The sequence below is a fragment of the Eublepharis macularius genome, chromosome 4, assembly GCF_028583425.1.
Source record: "Eublepharis macularius isolate TG4126 chromosome 4, MPM_Emac_v1.0, whole genome shotgun sequence".
In the NCBI taxonomy this organism is placed as follows: domain Eukaryota; kingdom Metazoa; phylum Chordata; class Lepidosauria; order Squamata; family Eublepharidae; genus Eublepharis; species Eublepharis macularius.
The window spans coordinates 117,954,181-117,970,959 of record NC_072793.1 but is presented as its reverse complement, the minus strand read 5'-3'; the positions used below and the strand labels follow the sequence as shown (position 1 = coordinate 117,970,959).

The window sequence follows — 16,779 nt, the reverse complement described above, 5'->3', positions numbered from 1 at the left end:
TTATATAGCTACTATCTCTTCAAAGAAGTATACCATTGTAAAATGCATAGAGAAAATTGCCTTGTTATCAAAGATTCATGCCTGTAGTTCACCAGAATGGATAGAACTGTGTTGTTACCTTTGGTTGTTTAAATCCAACTTTTTTGTTAAATTATACAATCAGAATAATCTGAAGATTCAGTATTTGCTTAGTTTGCCTAAGTCTGCTTTGTGCAATGATATTTTCAAAAGTATTTTTTGTATTACTTGCTTACATATTTAAAAAAATGGAACAACAGGAAAGTGAAAGTAGAAGACTGAAGTTGCCTAGTAGTGTTAAGGTAACATAATAGTTCATCTTCGTTCTTCTGTGCCTCCACACATGGGGACTGCGCAGGCGCAGGCCAGCCGCCGGAGAATTCTTTAACGCTTCCATAGCTCCGAAGGGGCCGTTTGTTGCACGCCTCAGCAACCGTTTTCCCGCCCAAACGGTCACATGTCTTCCCAGCGACCAAAGGCCCCTTCCCTCAGTTCTCTTCTTGCCGCCGCTTGGAGAGAACGTCTGCTTTGCAGCTCCGTGCTTTAGTGATTTATTACTTGATCTGGTGAATTTGGCTTTTTGACTTCGGACTTCGGACTTGACTACTCTTCGTCTTTCTGATTTGGATCTTGTTCTGGACTCGGTAATTATAACTCGGACTGTTTTTGACTACTCTTTTGCCTGACCCTGAAATGGTGTCTAAAGCTCTTTTCAAGCACTGTATCCAGTGCCACACAAAGATGGCCCAGACAGATGGCCATGAGCTGTGTTTATTTTGCCTGGGGGAGACCCAGAATGTCACGGCGTGCAAGATCTGCCAGGGCTTTACCCACAAGGCCCGGCAGGATAGACAGGCCCGTCTTAACTCGTCCTTGTGGAAGACGGTGATGTCTGAGACCACTCCGTTGCCCTCCCCCAAGGCCGGCCCTGGCCCCTCTGCCGAGCGGCATTCAAGAGCGGGTTCAGCGGCGTCCGTGAAGTCGGCGTCGAAATCTTGGCCGATGAGTGCCACGGCGTCGAGAGCGGCCTCTCCGGCGCAGGGGTCAGTGCGACCGCCCCGGAGCGCTTCTTCGTCTCGGTCGGATCCGAGGGCGTCTGACTCGGATCCGAGGATTGTGGTGCCGAGTCCACGTTCGGAACTGACGACTGCTGCGGTGCCGAGGAAGTCGACTTCGGGCAAGGTGTCGGGACTGAGGCCAAGTTCCACCACGAGCCCGTCTTCCAAGGGGGCGTCGGTTCCGAGGGCCTCTTCCGAGCCACCGAGGAAGAAGCCCAAGAAGACTAAGCGTCGGCACTCCCGCTCACCGCGTCGAGCTTCAGCTGAGGAGGTGTTAGTGATCCCTCATATGCCTTCCCCTCACCTAGACTCACCGGTTCCAGAGGAGGTGCCGGATCCGGGGGCTTTCGAGGTGGTTATGGCCGATCTCTCCCCGGCTATGGATCCGAGCCCGTTGACTGGCCGTCGGAACCGACCGTCACCTGCAGCTTCCATCCACGGTCGGCGCCATTCTGAGGCGGGGAGTGTTGGTTCCGGACACTCCTTGGAGTCGCGTCATCGCCAGGCCTCCTACAACCCTCCGGCCTATCGCTGCCAATGGGAGGGGGTGCCTGCCGGTTTCGAGTATGCGGATCCGAGACCATCCACCTCGAGGCAGGGTTGGCTGCCTCCGCCCTATTGGGGAGACGAGTCGGTCATCGGTTCCGATGAGGAGGAGGCTGAGAGCGCCGGGGGCTACCGATCGGAGTCGTGGTCAGAACCGTCCCCAGATGACAACGTGGCGCCCAGTACCAGCTCCCCTTACGAGGATCTTCGGATCTACTCCGACCAGATGGCTCGCATGGCAAAAGCCCTTGAGATGGATATCTCCTCGGCCACGCCACAGACCAAGGATAAGCTCATGCGTCGGATCTACGGGGACAACCCAGCGACGGTGGGCTTCCCCATACTGGAAGGGGTAGAGGAGATTGTGGAGAAGGTATGGAAGGTGCCCTGTGATCAACCTGCTACATCAAAAAGAATAGAGCAGATGTACAAGATCAAGCAGGGCACCTGGCAGTCATTTGCAAAACACCCTCTACCCTCCTCATTGGTTGCCGAGGAGATCCAGCCTCGTCAGTCGGGCCCCTCTTCCGCACCACCGGATAAGGAGGGCAGAAAAATCGACGCAATGGGTAGGCGCCAGTATTCTATTTCCTCCCTAGGCCTCAGGATAGCCAACTACCAAACAATCATGGCTGGCTATCAACTTTACCTATGGGAGAAGCTGGCGTCCTACGTCGGGGACTTGCCACCTGACAAAAAAGCTGTGGTGTTCCTGCTACAGATGGAGGCTGTTCGGCTGTCCAAGCAGCAAATGAACGCTGGGAGCCATGCTGCCAACACTGCTGCGCGTGGGATGGCTTCAGCAGTGGTCCTCAGACGTTACTCCTGGCTCAGGTCAACGGCTCTCTCGCAGGATGTGAGGTCTAGGATCAAGGGCCTACCTTTTGAAGGAGATTCTCTGTTCTCTACCACGACTGATGAGGCCCTCAAGAAGAAAAAGGAGGACAGGCAGACTGCGCGCTCCTTGGGGTTGGCACCAGCGGACAAACCTGCACCCAGGCCACGGTACGCCGTGCGGTACACGCCGTATCACTACCAGGGCAGGTACCAGCAACAGCGGCCTTTCTACCAGCAGTACCCTGCCTACCCACAGCGGCACTACACTCCTGCTCAGCAGCCTAGGAGGCGTAGGTCTTTCAAACCGTGTGCACCTCAACCCTTGGCCCAGCAGAAGGATCAGCAGGGTCCTGGAAGGCAGTATTGATGGGACGATCCAGCCGCATCCCTGAACTTTTCCGACAGGCTTAAGCCTTTCATCTTTGACTGGGAGTCAATAACATCTGACTCATGGGTCTTAATGATCGTTGATATGGGATACGGGCTGGAATTTTTAGAACTGCCTAGGTGTAGCTCACCTCTAACGGCTGTAAATAATACTATGGCAGAGCTAGATGCGGAAATAGTGTCGCTGTTGGCCAAGGGCGCTGTGGAAGAAATGGCCTATGAGGAATCTGTAAGGGGGTTCTTCTCTAGGTTCTTCCTGGTCCCCAAGAAGGATGGAGGTTTACGCCCCATTCTAGATTTGAGGGGCCTTAATGCCTTTTTAAAGGTTACTAAGTTCAAGATGGTCACTCTGTCAATTGTGATCTCATTGCTGAAGAAAGGGGATTGGTTTGCTGTCCTCGATTTGAAGGACGCTTATTTTCATGTGGGGATACGTGAGGAGCACAGGAAATACCTGAGCTTCGTTTACCGGCAAAGCGTTTTCCGGTATAAGGTGCTGCCCTTTGGTCTATCCACGGCACCACGTGTATTCACCAAATGTGTGGCTCCTGTGGTCTCCTTCCTTCGGGAGGAAGGCTGCACTATCTTTCCCTACCTCGATGACTGGCTCATCGTGGCTGGTTCGGAGTCTAAGCTGGTGCAAGACATAGAATTAGTACTGAGCACTTGCAAACGCTTGGGGCTCCTGGTAAATTTTGAAAAGTCTAAGCTGTTGCCCAACTGTAACGTCTCCTATATTGGAGCGGTTTTAGACTCTGTAGAGGGTAAGGCGCTGCTCCCCCCTGAGAGGGCTAAGTCACTGAAGGGTCTGGTATCCATGTTCAAGCGGAAACGGTTCCAGTCCGTCCGCTCCATCCAGTGTTTGCTGGGTCATATGGCGGCAGCCACCTCTGTGGTCCCCTTTGCTAGACTCCATATGCGTCCGCTCCAAAACTGGTTTGTACGGAGGTACGATGCTATGCAGCACCCTCCGTCTCTCAAACTCTCCATACCTAGGGCTATTCTATCCTCCCTTGACTGGTGGCTGTCTGATGACAACTTGTTTAAGGGTACCCTGTTTGGCTACCAGCATCCTGACGTTACAGTGACCACTGACGCGTCCCTGCTGAGATGGGGGGCCTATTGTGGTGATGTATGTGTGCAAGATGTCTGGTCAGAGAGGGAAAAGAACCTCCATATTAATGTGCTTGAACTAAGAGCCATTCGTTTTGCACTTGTGTCCCTTGCAGCGCTGCTACAAAATCGCCAGGTGTTGGTGCAGACGGACAACACGACTGCCATGTACTACCTAAATCAGCAAGGGGGCACGGCATCTATGATTCTCTGCAGGGAGTCCACGCTCATTTGGCAGTGGGCAATTCGGAATGGTGTAATGCTTCGAGCTATACACGTGGCAGGTTCAGACAATGCTCGGGGGGATGCCCTGAGCAGGGTCCTCTTGTTGGATCACGAGTGGGATCTGAACGTAGGGTACATTGGGCCGATCTTCCGGATGTGGGGCCAACCGGACATAGATCTCTTCGCGACTGCAGCAAACACCAAGGCCCAGAGGTTCTGTTCGAGGGCAGGGAGCGACCCCCTCTCTATTGGGGATGCCTTCCAGTTTATGTGGACCCAAGGGTTGCATTATATGTTTCCACTGTTCCCCTTGATTCCCAGGGTTCTCTGCAAAATAGAGGAGGACAGGACGGATTGCATCCTTGTGGCCCCCTTTTGGCCGAGGCAGCTTTGGTTTCCCAAGCTCCTGCAGCTGTCCCAACGGACGGACGTGAGTCTGCCTCCCCAGCAGGATCTCCTGCGGAACGGGAGCCTGTTCCATCACGACCCCGGAAAGCTTCACCTGTCAGCCTGGCGGATAGTTCCCCACCAGTAGCATTTTCAGATCAGGTGGAGAGGGTCTTACTGAATGCTAGGAAGCCGTCCACTAGACGGTCCTATGAGGCTAAGTGGCGTAGGTTTGAGGCTTGGGCGCTTGCTAGAGGAGTGGTGCCTGCCAGTAGCCCCCTGGGGCCCATATTTGATTATCTATGCCAGTTGAGGGAGCAGGGTTTAAGAGTTACCTCCCTCAAAGTCCATCTTGCGGCTATTTCAGCCTTCCACGCCCGAGTAGACGGTGGCACGGTGTTCTCACACTGTAAATCCCGCCAGTTTTTGAAGGGGATGTTCAATCTTTATCCCCCTGTGTCACCTCCTGTGCCTCAATGGTCTCTGTCTCTGGTGCTATCGAGGCTGATGCTGCCTCCCTTCGAGCCCATGGCTACGTGCCCCTTGGATTTGTTGTCATACAAGGTGGCATTTCTGGTGGCTGTAACGTCTGCCAGAAGGGTTAGTGAACTATCAGCACTTAGGGCTGACCCTCCCTTCCTCCTATTCCACAGTAATAGGGTGGTCCTGCGGCCATGCCTTCAGTTCCTGCCTAAGGTGGTGTCTGCCTTCTACCTGTCGCAGGAAATTACGCTGCCTGCGTTTTTTCTGCAGCCATCTTCCAAAGGGGAAAAGGCCCTTCATACCTTAGATTTGAAGAGGGCCTTGGCTTTCTATTTGGATAGGACAAAGGACTTCCGTAATGGGCCCCACTTGTTTGTCTGTTTCGGGGCCAAGGACAAGGGTCACAGGGTATCTTCGCAAACCCTGTCACGGTGGATTGTGTCGGCCATTAGTAAGGCCTATTCTCTGGCTGGGGTGGGTTGCCCGCTGCAGGTCAGAGCCCATTCCACACGGTCTCAAGCAGCCTCTTTGGCACTCATCAGGGATGTGCCGCTGGTTAATATCTGTAAGGCAGCTACGTGGTCCTCTGCTGACACATTTGTTAAACACTATGTTATGGATGTCAATGCAGAGTAAGAGGTTTCTGTAGCCAAAGCTGTCCTCCACTCCCTGTTTTCCTAAAGGGATACTGGAGGGTATTATTGTAATAACTGACAATGACACTTTGTGTATATATGTATATATGTATATATGTTTGTTGAAAAGTTAAATGTTACTGAACAATAATTTATTTATTTATTTCTTGGTCCTGGTACTAGGACTGGTGTTGTATAATAAAATTGAGTTGGATTTCACCCCACCTTCCTTATTTTGTGAAGCTTGGTACTCTTCCATGTGTGGAGGCACAGAAGAACGAAGATGAAAACAGGGTTAACATACCTGTAACTTATGTTCATCGAGTTCTTCTGTGCTGACACACATCCCTCCCTCCTACCCCGCTGTGAATTCCAATGCACGATAATATGATTATAACGAAATTGATGTTTTAAAGGATTATGGCTATGTGTATTGGATAGCGGCGGCAAGGGAGAACTGAGGGAAGGAGCCGTTGGTCGCTGGGAAGACATGTGACCGTTTGGGCGGGAAAACGGTTGCTGAGGCGCGCGACAAACGGCCCCTTCGGAGCTATGGAAGCGTTAAAGAATTCTCTGGCGGCTGGCCTGCGCCTGCGCAGTCCCCATGTGTGTCAGCACAGAAGAACTCGATGAACATAAGTTACAGGTATGTTAACCCTGTTTTATAGGGCAGAGTATCATCATGCTGTAGTAGAAATGCCCACAGTTCTTTTTCCTTGCAACTTTGGGAAAAGTACAGAGAACCCTTCAGAATTCCCTAGCCTAAACCTATCTTGAGACACATTTAATGATATCTTTGAAATGAAAGATGGGGATATTGGAAAGCTCACTTCCTTGTCTAAAGTAATCTGAGGCTTTAACAGAAAAATATTTCGTGGTGGGGGAGTGCTTAGTTTCTTAAACAGCAAATTAAGCAAATGTGTAATAACTTTTTTAAAGGAAAATTCTCTGTAACAACTGGAACAGAAGTTTTTTGTGTAGTTTTTAAAAAATAATTTCCTTCCATTTTCTTTCTAGTGCTTTTGTTCTTGTAGTACAACTGCTAGCTGAAAAGGGGTGTGGAGAAAGTGACAGGCAGAAGAAGAATTTAGTATCAACACCTTTTCTTTGCTTCTGCACTGATCATTTATCTTACCACTGTATTGTTGGTGGCAATCATATTCAAAGACATGTGTCTGCCACTGTCACAGGCAGTTCTGCCTTTTAAGATAACTTCAAATGTACAGTTGGTGGATCTCATTTAAAGTAGCATAGTAGCATCTTCACCCCCAAATCTGTTCTCGTTTGACTAAATAAAGCCTGAGATCTAAAGGACTACTTGTGCACAAGTGGAAGATGCTTCCATTTGTGCTCGGGAGAGGGAGGTGTGCTACCAGCTTTACAGTTATGACAATGCAATGGGATTAGACTGGAGTAACTCTCTTTAGGATTCCACTGTGAATCACCGAACTTGTATTATCATTAAACACACAGCCTATTCAATATTGCCAAAACTATTTACATTTAAAGAAAATCTTGAAAATGTATATTTCTACAGTATACACATAAAATAACATTATCTAAAACTAGATTAACTTTCATACTAGATTTTGAATAAAACTGTGTCTTTCATTTCAGTAATTTCAAAGAAAACATGAGTTTTATTAAGTGGCCCTCCAAATCTCTATTTTCCCATGGTAGACATTTTGTCTGGAAAAAAACTTGCATTAAAAAGCATTCCACTCATTCCAAAACAAAATAAGTCATTTTCTGTTAGAAAAATTGGGGGTGGGGGATTTTGTCTGGATTTTTCTAGGCCTTTGAATCTCTGGTTGACACATTATTGCAGTCTGATTTAATAAGTTTTTATTGCCTGTCATTGTGACAGTTGTATAGTATATGAACAGAGTAGCATTTTTCCTCAGTATGTTAGAGTAATATAATTTCCAGCATGTGATTAGAAGGTTGTACATCTGGCTTATGAAGATAGTTTCTTATTTTCACATGGTGTATTAAAAAATTGATCACGTGATCTTTCTTGTAATTCAGTTTTCCTTCCACATGTTTTTTTTTTCCAGTCAACCTAATGGGATAGGTTGGGATCCCCAACCTTTTTGATCCTGTGAGCCCCTTTGGAATTCTAACAAAGTAGTGTCTGTAGCCATAAAATGGCTGCTGCAGGAGGTAGAGCCACACATACACCCATGCAACATGCTGGAGACCCCTGGAGCAGGTTCTTTGTATGGACAAATGTCCAAGCTCTTGTACCAAAACAAATGCTTATGTTTGTCGTCGTGTTTTTGTGCAGTCCCACATTGGGACAGCGCAGGTGCAGGCCAGCCTCAGAGCGATTCTAAAGCTCAAAAAAGTTCTAGAGGGGCGCTCTGACCCAGCAACATGGATGCGTTTTCTTTCCCGCCAGGCTGCATTGTAGGTTGGAGCGCCCCCTCCTTTCCCTCAGTTCTCTCGCCGCCTCAGAGAGGTTCTTTCTCACTTCGCTCTTCACTGCTTTTATCTTCTTCCTTTGCCTATTGCTGTCCTGGACACCATGTCTCAAACACTGCTGTTTAAAAAATGTGAGAAATGAGCACAAAGATGACTCACTTGGAAAAACACACACACTGTTTGCTATCTTTAAGACTAACCAATTTTATTGTAGCATAAGCTTTCGAGAATCAAGTTCTCTTCATCAGATGCATGATACAGAGACTGGTCAAATACAGAAGAGGAGGGAGAGAAGGGGAGGAGAGAGAAGAGGCAATTAGGGGGGGGAAGGGGGAGGGTGCAATCAAAACATTCCTTTGCTAGTATATGTAAACATCTCCTTTTAGTGTGTGTATCAGTTGGCTTCAAAGGAGTTTGCCCTTTTAGTTTGTAGCAGCCAAACAGCTAGACCATCCAATTCCAATGCAGTATGAGCCTTCGATAACCACAGCTCTCCCTGCCAGATGCATCTGACAAAGAGATCTGTGGTTCCCGAAAGCCCACGCCAGGTGCCACTGAGCTCCCCCAGACCCCGCCTCTGTAAAGGAAATCTGTTACCTGTGATAATGTGCTACTGGACTCTTTGATTTTGCTACCACAGACTAACACGGCTAACTCCTCTGCATCTGTTTGCTATGTCTGGATAAGTCCCATAAAGTTAATGCTTTCTGCCAAAAGTTTACTCCAAAGTCCCACAATGATCGGGCGGCAAGACTCAAAGCAGTAGTGTGGAATCTAGTTCTTTCAAGGACAGAAAAGCCAGCAGCTAAACCTTCTGCTGAGTAGGCCTCCATGTCCGGTTCAAAATCACAGATGGCCCATAAATCGAGCTATGACGCTTTGAAGATCAAAACAGCACTGGTTCCATCTGATTCAACGGAACCGATAGCATCAGCAGAATCGACTGAGTGTCTGTCCTGCAAGACCCAATCTACTAAGAGACGCTCCCCAGAACTGGGCCGTCTGAACGAGCTTCTTCTGAACTGCCAGCTAAGAAGGCTAAGACTAAATCCAAACATCCTAAAAGAGCTGCTTCTACCTCTTCTCATCAGAAGCAGCGTTCTGTGCCTTCTACACCGTCTCTGATCCTTGAGGACGCAATTGCTGCATCAGTTACTCCCTCTCCTCTGCCGACTCTGAGTCTCCATCATGAAGATGAGGGTGGCAGCCTTTTAGGGGACCCCTTTTTCAGTATACCTGCTGTGGAACTGATACAGCCTACTTCATTTCCAATTCCGTTGGCTTCCCTGGCTTCAGTCTTCCAGAACAAGCCACTTCTGTGGGGTCCTCTACCATGCAACCGTCGTCAGACACTTGGACTGCACTGAATCCAACTCCCGCCACCATTCCAATTCAGATACTGACACATACTTGGACCCCATTGGTTCTGATGTCTTCCTCTGCACCACTGGTTCCGATCCCATGGCCTTTCACTATGCCGGTTCCAGGGCCACCTCCGAACTGGCATGAATTTGTATTCTGGCTGCAGCCTGCGCCCTTCTTATCCTCCACATCAGTGCAAGTACCTGCAGCGCTACCACCATCTATCTCCGTTCCATTGTCGACTCATCGGTTCCGACAGCAACAGAAAAAACAGCCAGCATTTTCTGACTCGAGAGATGAGTATGATGTTGCGTCACACTCCGATATAATTTCTGATCTTGCCTCAGACCCTTCTCCGGAAGAGACTGTTGGTGATCCCTCTTCTTCTTCACCTTCAGAGGACTTTTGGCTCTTTTCAGAGCAGATGTTAAGAATAGCCAAGGCATTAGACTTGGATGTTTCAGCATCTAACACTAAACCAAAGAGTAAAGTTTTGCAGGCGCTCTACTCAGAGTCCCTTTCTTTGGTGGCCTTCCCTGCGGTGGAGGATTTACTAGATATTGCCCGTGCTATCTGGAAAACACCAGCCTCCACTCCTGCAACTGCCAGGAAGATTGAGCAGCATTACAGACTTAAGCAACAGGACTGTGCCTTCCTCTTCACACACCCCAAACCATCATCACTGGTGACCGAGGAGGTGCAATCTAGACAAAGGCATGGTTCCCACTCTTCCCCAGTCAATAAGGAGGGAAGAAAACATTAGAAGGAAATTCTACTTTTCTGCAGTCTTAAACTTTTGTATAGTGAACTTCCAAGCCATAATGGGCTCTTATAATCTCTTTCTATGGGAAAATTTATCTTCCTACATCCAGGACATGCCTACTGATAAGAGGGCTCTAGTTCAAGTTCTGCAAGAGGAGGCCTTTAAACTGGCCAAGCAGCAGATGACTTCTGGAAAACATGCTGCTGACTGTTCAGCATGCTCCATGGCCTCTGCTATTGTACTTCGCTGACATGCCTGGCTACAATTTGCAGCATTACCATATGATGAAAGAAAATTGAGGGCTTTCCCTTCAAAGGGACATCTTTGTTTTTGGAGAAAACGGACGATTCACTTAGCCAGATGAAGAAAAACCACCTAATGGCCTGTTCTTTGGGCGTCATTGCCCCAGCACTACCAGCAGCAATAACAACATTCATCTAGATACCAGGACCGTTACCAGAGTCGTCCTTATTATCAACCATACCAACAATGGTCTAATAGGTACTCTTACCCCATCAAGGGCAGCGGAGCTATACTCCATACCAACACTCAGGGAGAAGATGTTCCTCCAAGTCGCAGAACAAGCAATCCCAGCCACAATCACCCAAACAGACAAAGGCCTCTAAATCTGTTTTTGGACTATTTCCACCACAGCTGTCTCAATTCGGGATTTTCTCTAACAGATTGTTCCCATTTGTCACGAATGGAGAGCACTCACTGATGACAGCTGGGTCCTTTCAGTTGTTGCGCTTTTGGTTACTGTTTCTGTTTTGTTGAATTACCTCCTCTATCTTTGTCAGGATGTTCAACTGTACCCCTTTCACAGGAATTGCATTCTCCTGTTTCTGAGTTACTCGAAAAAGGGGCCATAGAGAAGGTTCCCCCTAGAGACTCCTGTATGGGATTTTATTCCAGATACTCCACAGTTGATAAGAAAGATGGTGGGGTCAGGCTAGTCCTTTACCTTCATTTGTTAAATGAGTTTATTAAAGTTGAAAGGTTTTAAATGTTAACTCTCAACTGTCATTCAGTTTCTGCAAGCAGATTCCTAGTTTGCTGTTTTAGATCTTAAGGACTCCTGTTTTCACATCTCTATACACCATAGCTATGGGCATTATCTGCATTTCCTCTATGGATCAGAGGTCTATCAGTATGCTGTCTTTCCCTTTGGACTTTCATCAGCACCCCGTGTGTTTATAAAATATATGCCACCTATAGTTGCTTCCCTCAGGGCTAAGGGATGCATCATCTACCTATACCTTGATGACTGGCTCCTGGTAGCCCGGTCACAGGAGCTTCTCTTGGAGCATGTGACTTTTAACTGTTAGAACTGTGTCTGAGGTAGGGCTCATGTTCAGTTGGAAAAGGTTGATCCTCTCGCCCACTCAGGATATACAATTTATAGGGGCCAGACTTAATGCTATTGAGGGTAGAGCATTTCTACCTCAGGATATGGCTCAATCACTGCAGTCCCTTATACCTCGCTTCCAAAGTAAATGTTTCCAACCTGCTAAGGCTATCCAGAGGTTAATAAGTTTGATGGCTTCAGCTACCAGTGTGGTACCTGTCGTTCGACTGTTTATGAGGCCCATACAGAACTGGTTCCTCTGGCATTTTGCTTCCCTTAGAGAATCCCTGCATGCTTGTCTCTTGATTCCAAGGTTAGTCATCTGGTCAGTCTACTGGTGGACTCAGGATGACGGTATCTTTAGAGGGATCCCCTTTGGTGTTTAACCCCTGGACATTGCTGGGGGGCACGTTGTGAGGAACCTTCCACACAGAGTGTTTGGCTCCCCTCTGAGATTCGATTGCACATCAGTGTTTTGGAATTGAGAGCAATTTGCTTCTCCCTTGTTTCCTTTGCAGGCATCTTACGCAACTGGAGGGTTCAGGTGCACACCAACAGCACCATGACGCTGTACTACCTGAACAAGCACCCTTTGTGCCGCTGCAATGCAAATCTGGATGTGGGCCATATACAACAATGTGCTTCTTCAGGCAATTCACATAGCCAGCATGTTGAACACCAGAGCAGACTCCCTCAGTCGGCTCTTCCATCCATATCATGAGTAGTCCCTCAACGAGAAATACATACACCCTATCTTCCCTCGATGCAGTTTTCCAGACATAGATCTTTTCACAAATTCCACCAACACAAAGGCCAGGATGTTTTGCTCCCTGGCGGGGGTGAAACCCGAAATCTTTAGGGGATGCTTTTCAGGTTCCATGGGATCAGGGCTGTTTTATGCATTTCCCCTGATCCCGTTAATCCCCAGGGTTTGGTTTCCCACCCTAGTGAGCATGGCCAAGGAGCAATTTCTACACTTACCAATGGAACCAGACCTACTATTGAGAGGTCCACTTCTCCATCATGATGTGTCATTCCTCAGGCTAACGGCTTGGCACCTGCTTTTTATCACGCCCCCTTTTCTAGAGGAGTGACCCAGATCCTCCTATAAGCTCTGAAACCATCAACCAGAGCTGCTTATAAGTTTAAGTGGGATAGATTTATGAAGTGTGTTAATAACCTTGGTTTTTCCCCTTTTTCCTGTTCCCCCTCTAAAGTGTTTGACTGTCTCCTTGAATTGTTACTTACAGGGTTGTCGTTCTCTTCGATTAAGGTTCATTTGGCAGCCATTTTGGCTTTCCATGAACCCATTAATGGCAGGACAGTGTTTTCCCATCCAGCATCCAAACACTTCCTGAAAGGGGCTGTTAATACATTCCCTCCTAGGGTTCCTCCTGTTCCCCAATGGGATTTATTACTGGTTTTAGCTCAACTTATGCTGCCACCATTTGAACCCATGTCCCAATGTTCTATTGCTCTGTTGTCCTGGAAGCTTTCTTGATTGCCATCACTCCCCTTAGAAGGGTGGGTGAATTGGGTGCTCTCAGGGTGGATCCACCATTTCTACAATTTTCCCCACAGAAAGTGATTTTACATCCTAGCATTCAATTCTTACCTAAGGTGGTCTCTAAATTTCACCTTCAGTAGAAGGTGACTTTGCTCATCACTTAAATATTAGAAGGGCTTTACTGTATTACCTACAAAGAACGGCACCTTTTCATAGGTCAGAGGCTCTTTTTATTTGTTATGCTGGACCGCGTAAGGGTTTATCTGCTTCCAAGCAATCCCTTTCCAGGTGGCTATCAGATGGTGTTACAACATGACCAAGATTTCCTGTCCTGTTACGGTGAAAGCACACTCCACCAGAGCTCAATCATCTTCAGTTGCCTTCACACGAGGAACTCCCCTCCGAGACATTTGTCAGGCCACTACTCGGTCATCTACAAACACATTCATCCAACATTACTCTGTTGACACTAACTCCAGAGCTGATGCAGCTGTGGGAATTGCTGTGCTACAGTCTCTGTTTCATTGAGGTCTTCTCAATGAAAACAGTGTTGCATTTACCTGTAACTGTTCATCAAGTGTCTTCTGTGGAGGAACACATTCCCTTCCTCCTGCCCCACTATAAGAATGCTCTGAATTGTTAATTGCTCTGTGGCGGCTTGGGAGAACTGAGGGAAAGGAGGGGGTGCTCCGACCTACAATGCAGCTTGGCAGGAATGACTGTGCATGCGGGTTGCTGGGTCAGAGTGCTCCTCTAGAACTTTTTTGAGCTTTAGAATCTCTCCGAGGTTGGCCTGTGCCTGCACAGTCCCAATTTGTTCCTACACAGAAGACATGGGACAAACAGCAGTTACAGGTAAGTGCAACACTGTTATCCTTCAGTATTGTCTTTTTAAACGGCAGGTTTGTGACTGCCTCAGATTAATTCCAGGGGATGGTAATGAAATCAGGCCTGTAGGTTCTGAGACGTCACTAAAAGTTTGCTTATTCAGCTCTCATCAGTTAATCTGGTCCCCAAATTGCTGGGGGGAGGGGGGGTTGTTTTTGTTTTTTGGTATCAGGCAGAAGTATTTCTCTTTTCCCAAGCCTCTTGTTTCATGGAAGTTTTTATTGGCCGTTCTTTCAACTGTTTGATCTGTATTGTTGTTTTTTCTTGACGTTCTCCTTTTAGCTAGACCTTGTTTGTCCTTTTAAATGGAGTTCCATATTTAATATGAAAACCAGTGTGGTAGAGTTGGTTAATGTCACACTAGGATCTGGGAAACTCAGGATCAAATCCTTACTCTGCTATGAAAGCTCAGTGCATGACCTTGGGCTGCATTCTCAGCCTAAACCTGCATTACAGGGTTGTTGTGAGGATAAAATGGAGAAGAGGAGAATGATGTAAGTTGCTTTGAGTCCCCAGTGTATAAATCAAGTTAAATGAATAACAGTGACAGTCTGCAGTAGCAGATCTTCTGGGGGCTAAGATGAGGGCAAAACTGCTCATAGTCGACCCTCTCCAGATCCTTTAGCAGTACTGAAAAGAGCAGCGGCTTGGGCTAATAATCCTATTTAAATTGCAGTTATTTTATTCTAAACTTTTTAATAGCATTATGAGTTGTCTTAGATATTAATATTGGTAAAGGTAGTGTGGAAGTTCTCTGCATAAAAAAGTTGTAAGCACTCTACCAGTTGTAGCAAGACAGATTGTGAACTTAGGTGCATTACTATTGAAAATTTATTTCTGTTGAATATATAAACTTTGAATTTAACAAAAGGTTGTCTCAAGGTAGCAGATCCTGTAGAGGTTTTTCTTATGAACGGGAACCTATTAGGAAGGGAACTACTTGCAAACCATTTGGCTGTTCCTTTGATTAACAAATGAAAGCTTAACTATCAAGTTACTTTCAGTTAAGTGAGGGGGAGCATATCTGCCCTTGTATCTGACCTGGCATCCTTCTCGATTAGATCAAAACTTGGGAGGAATGTGCAGAAGGCATTTTCTGTTCATCATATTCTCTGTTTGTATGCTGCCTTGTTATGCTTGGCCATTTATGTGTTTATCTTCTTTGCTACGGACTGCTGCTAGAAACTGCATATTTTCTTTTCTTTTGTGCACCTCTCTGACAGTAGAGACTAGCTGGTAGGAGAGGTCCTACAGAGTAGGTTAGAAAATTTATACAGACATGTCTTTCACTCACTAAGGCTGCAGTCAAACATTACATTACATAGATATTAACATGGTGTGCAAATTCAGCTTTCTGCTTTGCAGTCCTTGTGTAAATCACTGCTGAAAATGAATTCTTTAATAATAGTTAGTAGTAATAGTTACAAAGTCCATTTGCCCACTGCATAGAAATACAGGTGCTTGGGTTAATCAGAGTTAGAATTCTACCTTGTGGGAAGAAAAATAAATCAATTTTTAGAATTCTAGAGATTTGGGAATAGGAGAGTGGAAAGAATGGCTAACTCCAGTTAATCTGGGCATGTGCATTTTTATGTTATGGGAACTCATTGCTCCCTGCCTTTGATGGGGTTCATTTGGCTCTTGCAGACTCAGTTAAGAGGTTAGGGGTTATACTGGATCCAGCACTGCTGCTAAGAAAACAAGTTAATGCAGCTGCTAAAAATGCCTTCTTCAAACTCAGTCTAGCACAGAAGATGGCTCCCTACCTTGACATGGCTGATTTGGCCTCCTGAATCCGTGCCATGGTAATATCAAGATTAGACTACTGTAATGCACTGTACATAGGTCTCCCCTCAAAATCAACTTGGAGACTGCAGTTGGTTCAGAATGCCACAACTTGATTATTTTCAGAAGCTAGACAGAGCATATGTACTACTCCTGTTATGCAGTCACTCTATTGGTTACCCACCAGTTACTAGGCTCAGTTCAAAGCTTTGGCTTTAAAAAACAAAGCATAGCCTTGGTCTCTCATATTTGTGTACTGCCTCTCTCTGTATGTTCTGTCATGGCAGCTTTGCTCATTTGAACAGGGCCTTCTGCAGTTGCTCCCCTGCACATGGACAAAATCAGCTGCCTGTATATGTGCATTCTCTGTAGTGGCCTCCATCTTATGAAAAGGCCTACCTGATGAGGTCAGGAAAGCTCCCAATCTCCTAGCATTCTGCAAACAATGCAAAACCAAATTATTCAAGAAGCCTTTTTTTTACTCAGATAGTATTGTAAGGAAGTGGTTTCAAAGAGATGCATTGGGGATAGGGACTAAAGACTATACTACTATGAGTTGTCTGTTGCTGTAAGTATGATCCTACTGGGTAGTTCCTACATTGTTTAATATGTTAGGTTTAGAATTGCTTATGCTTTGTTTCAGCATTGTTTTGTTTCAGCTCTGTATTAGATTTCTGCCGATTTTCAAATCTCAGGAAATTTTGTCTTTGTATACGCTGTTGCATTGTTTATTGAATGTCCCTACTGTTAATTGTATTGACTTGCACTTTATAATCCACCTTGAGTCTCATGTGAGAAAAGCAAACTATAAATAACATAAATAAATAAATAAACAAACTGAGTTAGCTTTAATCCAGGATTATTTTGTCATGTCATGTCATGGCAAGAGCAAGATGTGAGTTTGCCAAATTGGGTTTATGAGTGCGCTGACCTATTATGATGTCCGAATGCAGTCTTTGTATGCATATGTACTGCAACAATTTAAGAGGTGTGTGATATGAGTATATTTGAGT

The 16,779-nt window shown here is 46.5% G+C and overlaps 1 protein-coding gene across 4 annotated transcripts in view; it reads left to right on the top strand.

The window, feature by feature from the left end:
- TASOR (transcription activation suppressor) overlaps positions 1-16,779 on the top strand; it is a 101,111-nt gene that overhangs the window by 25,018 nt on the left and 59,314 nt on the right. The window lies entirely within an intron of this gene.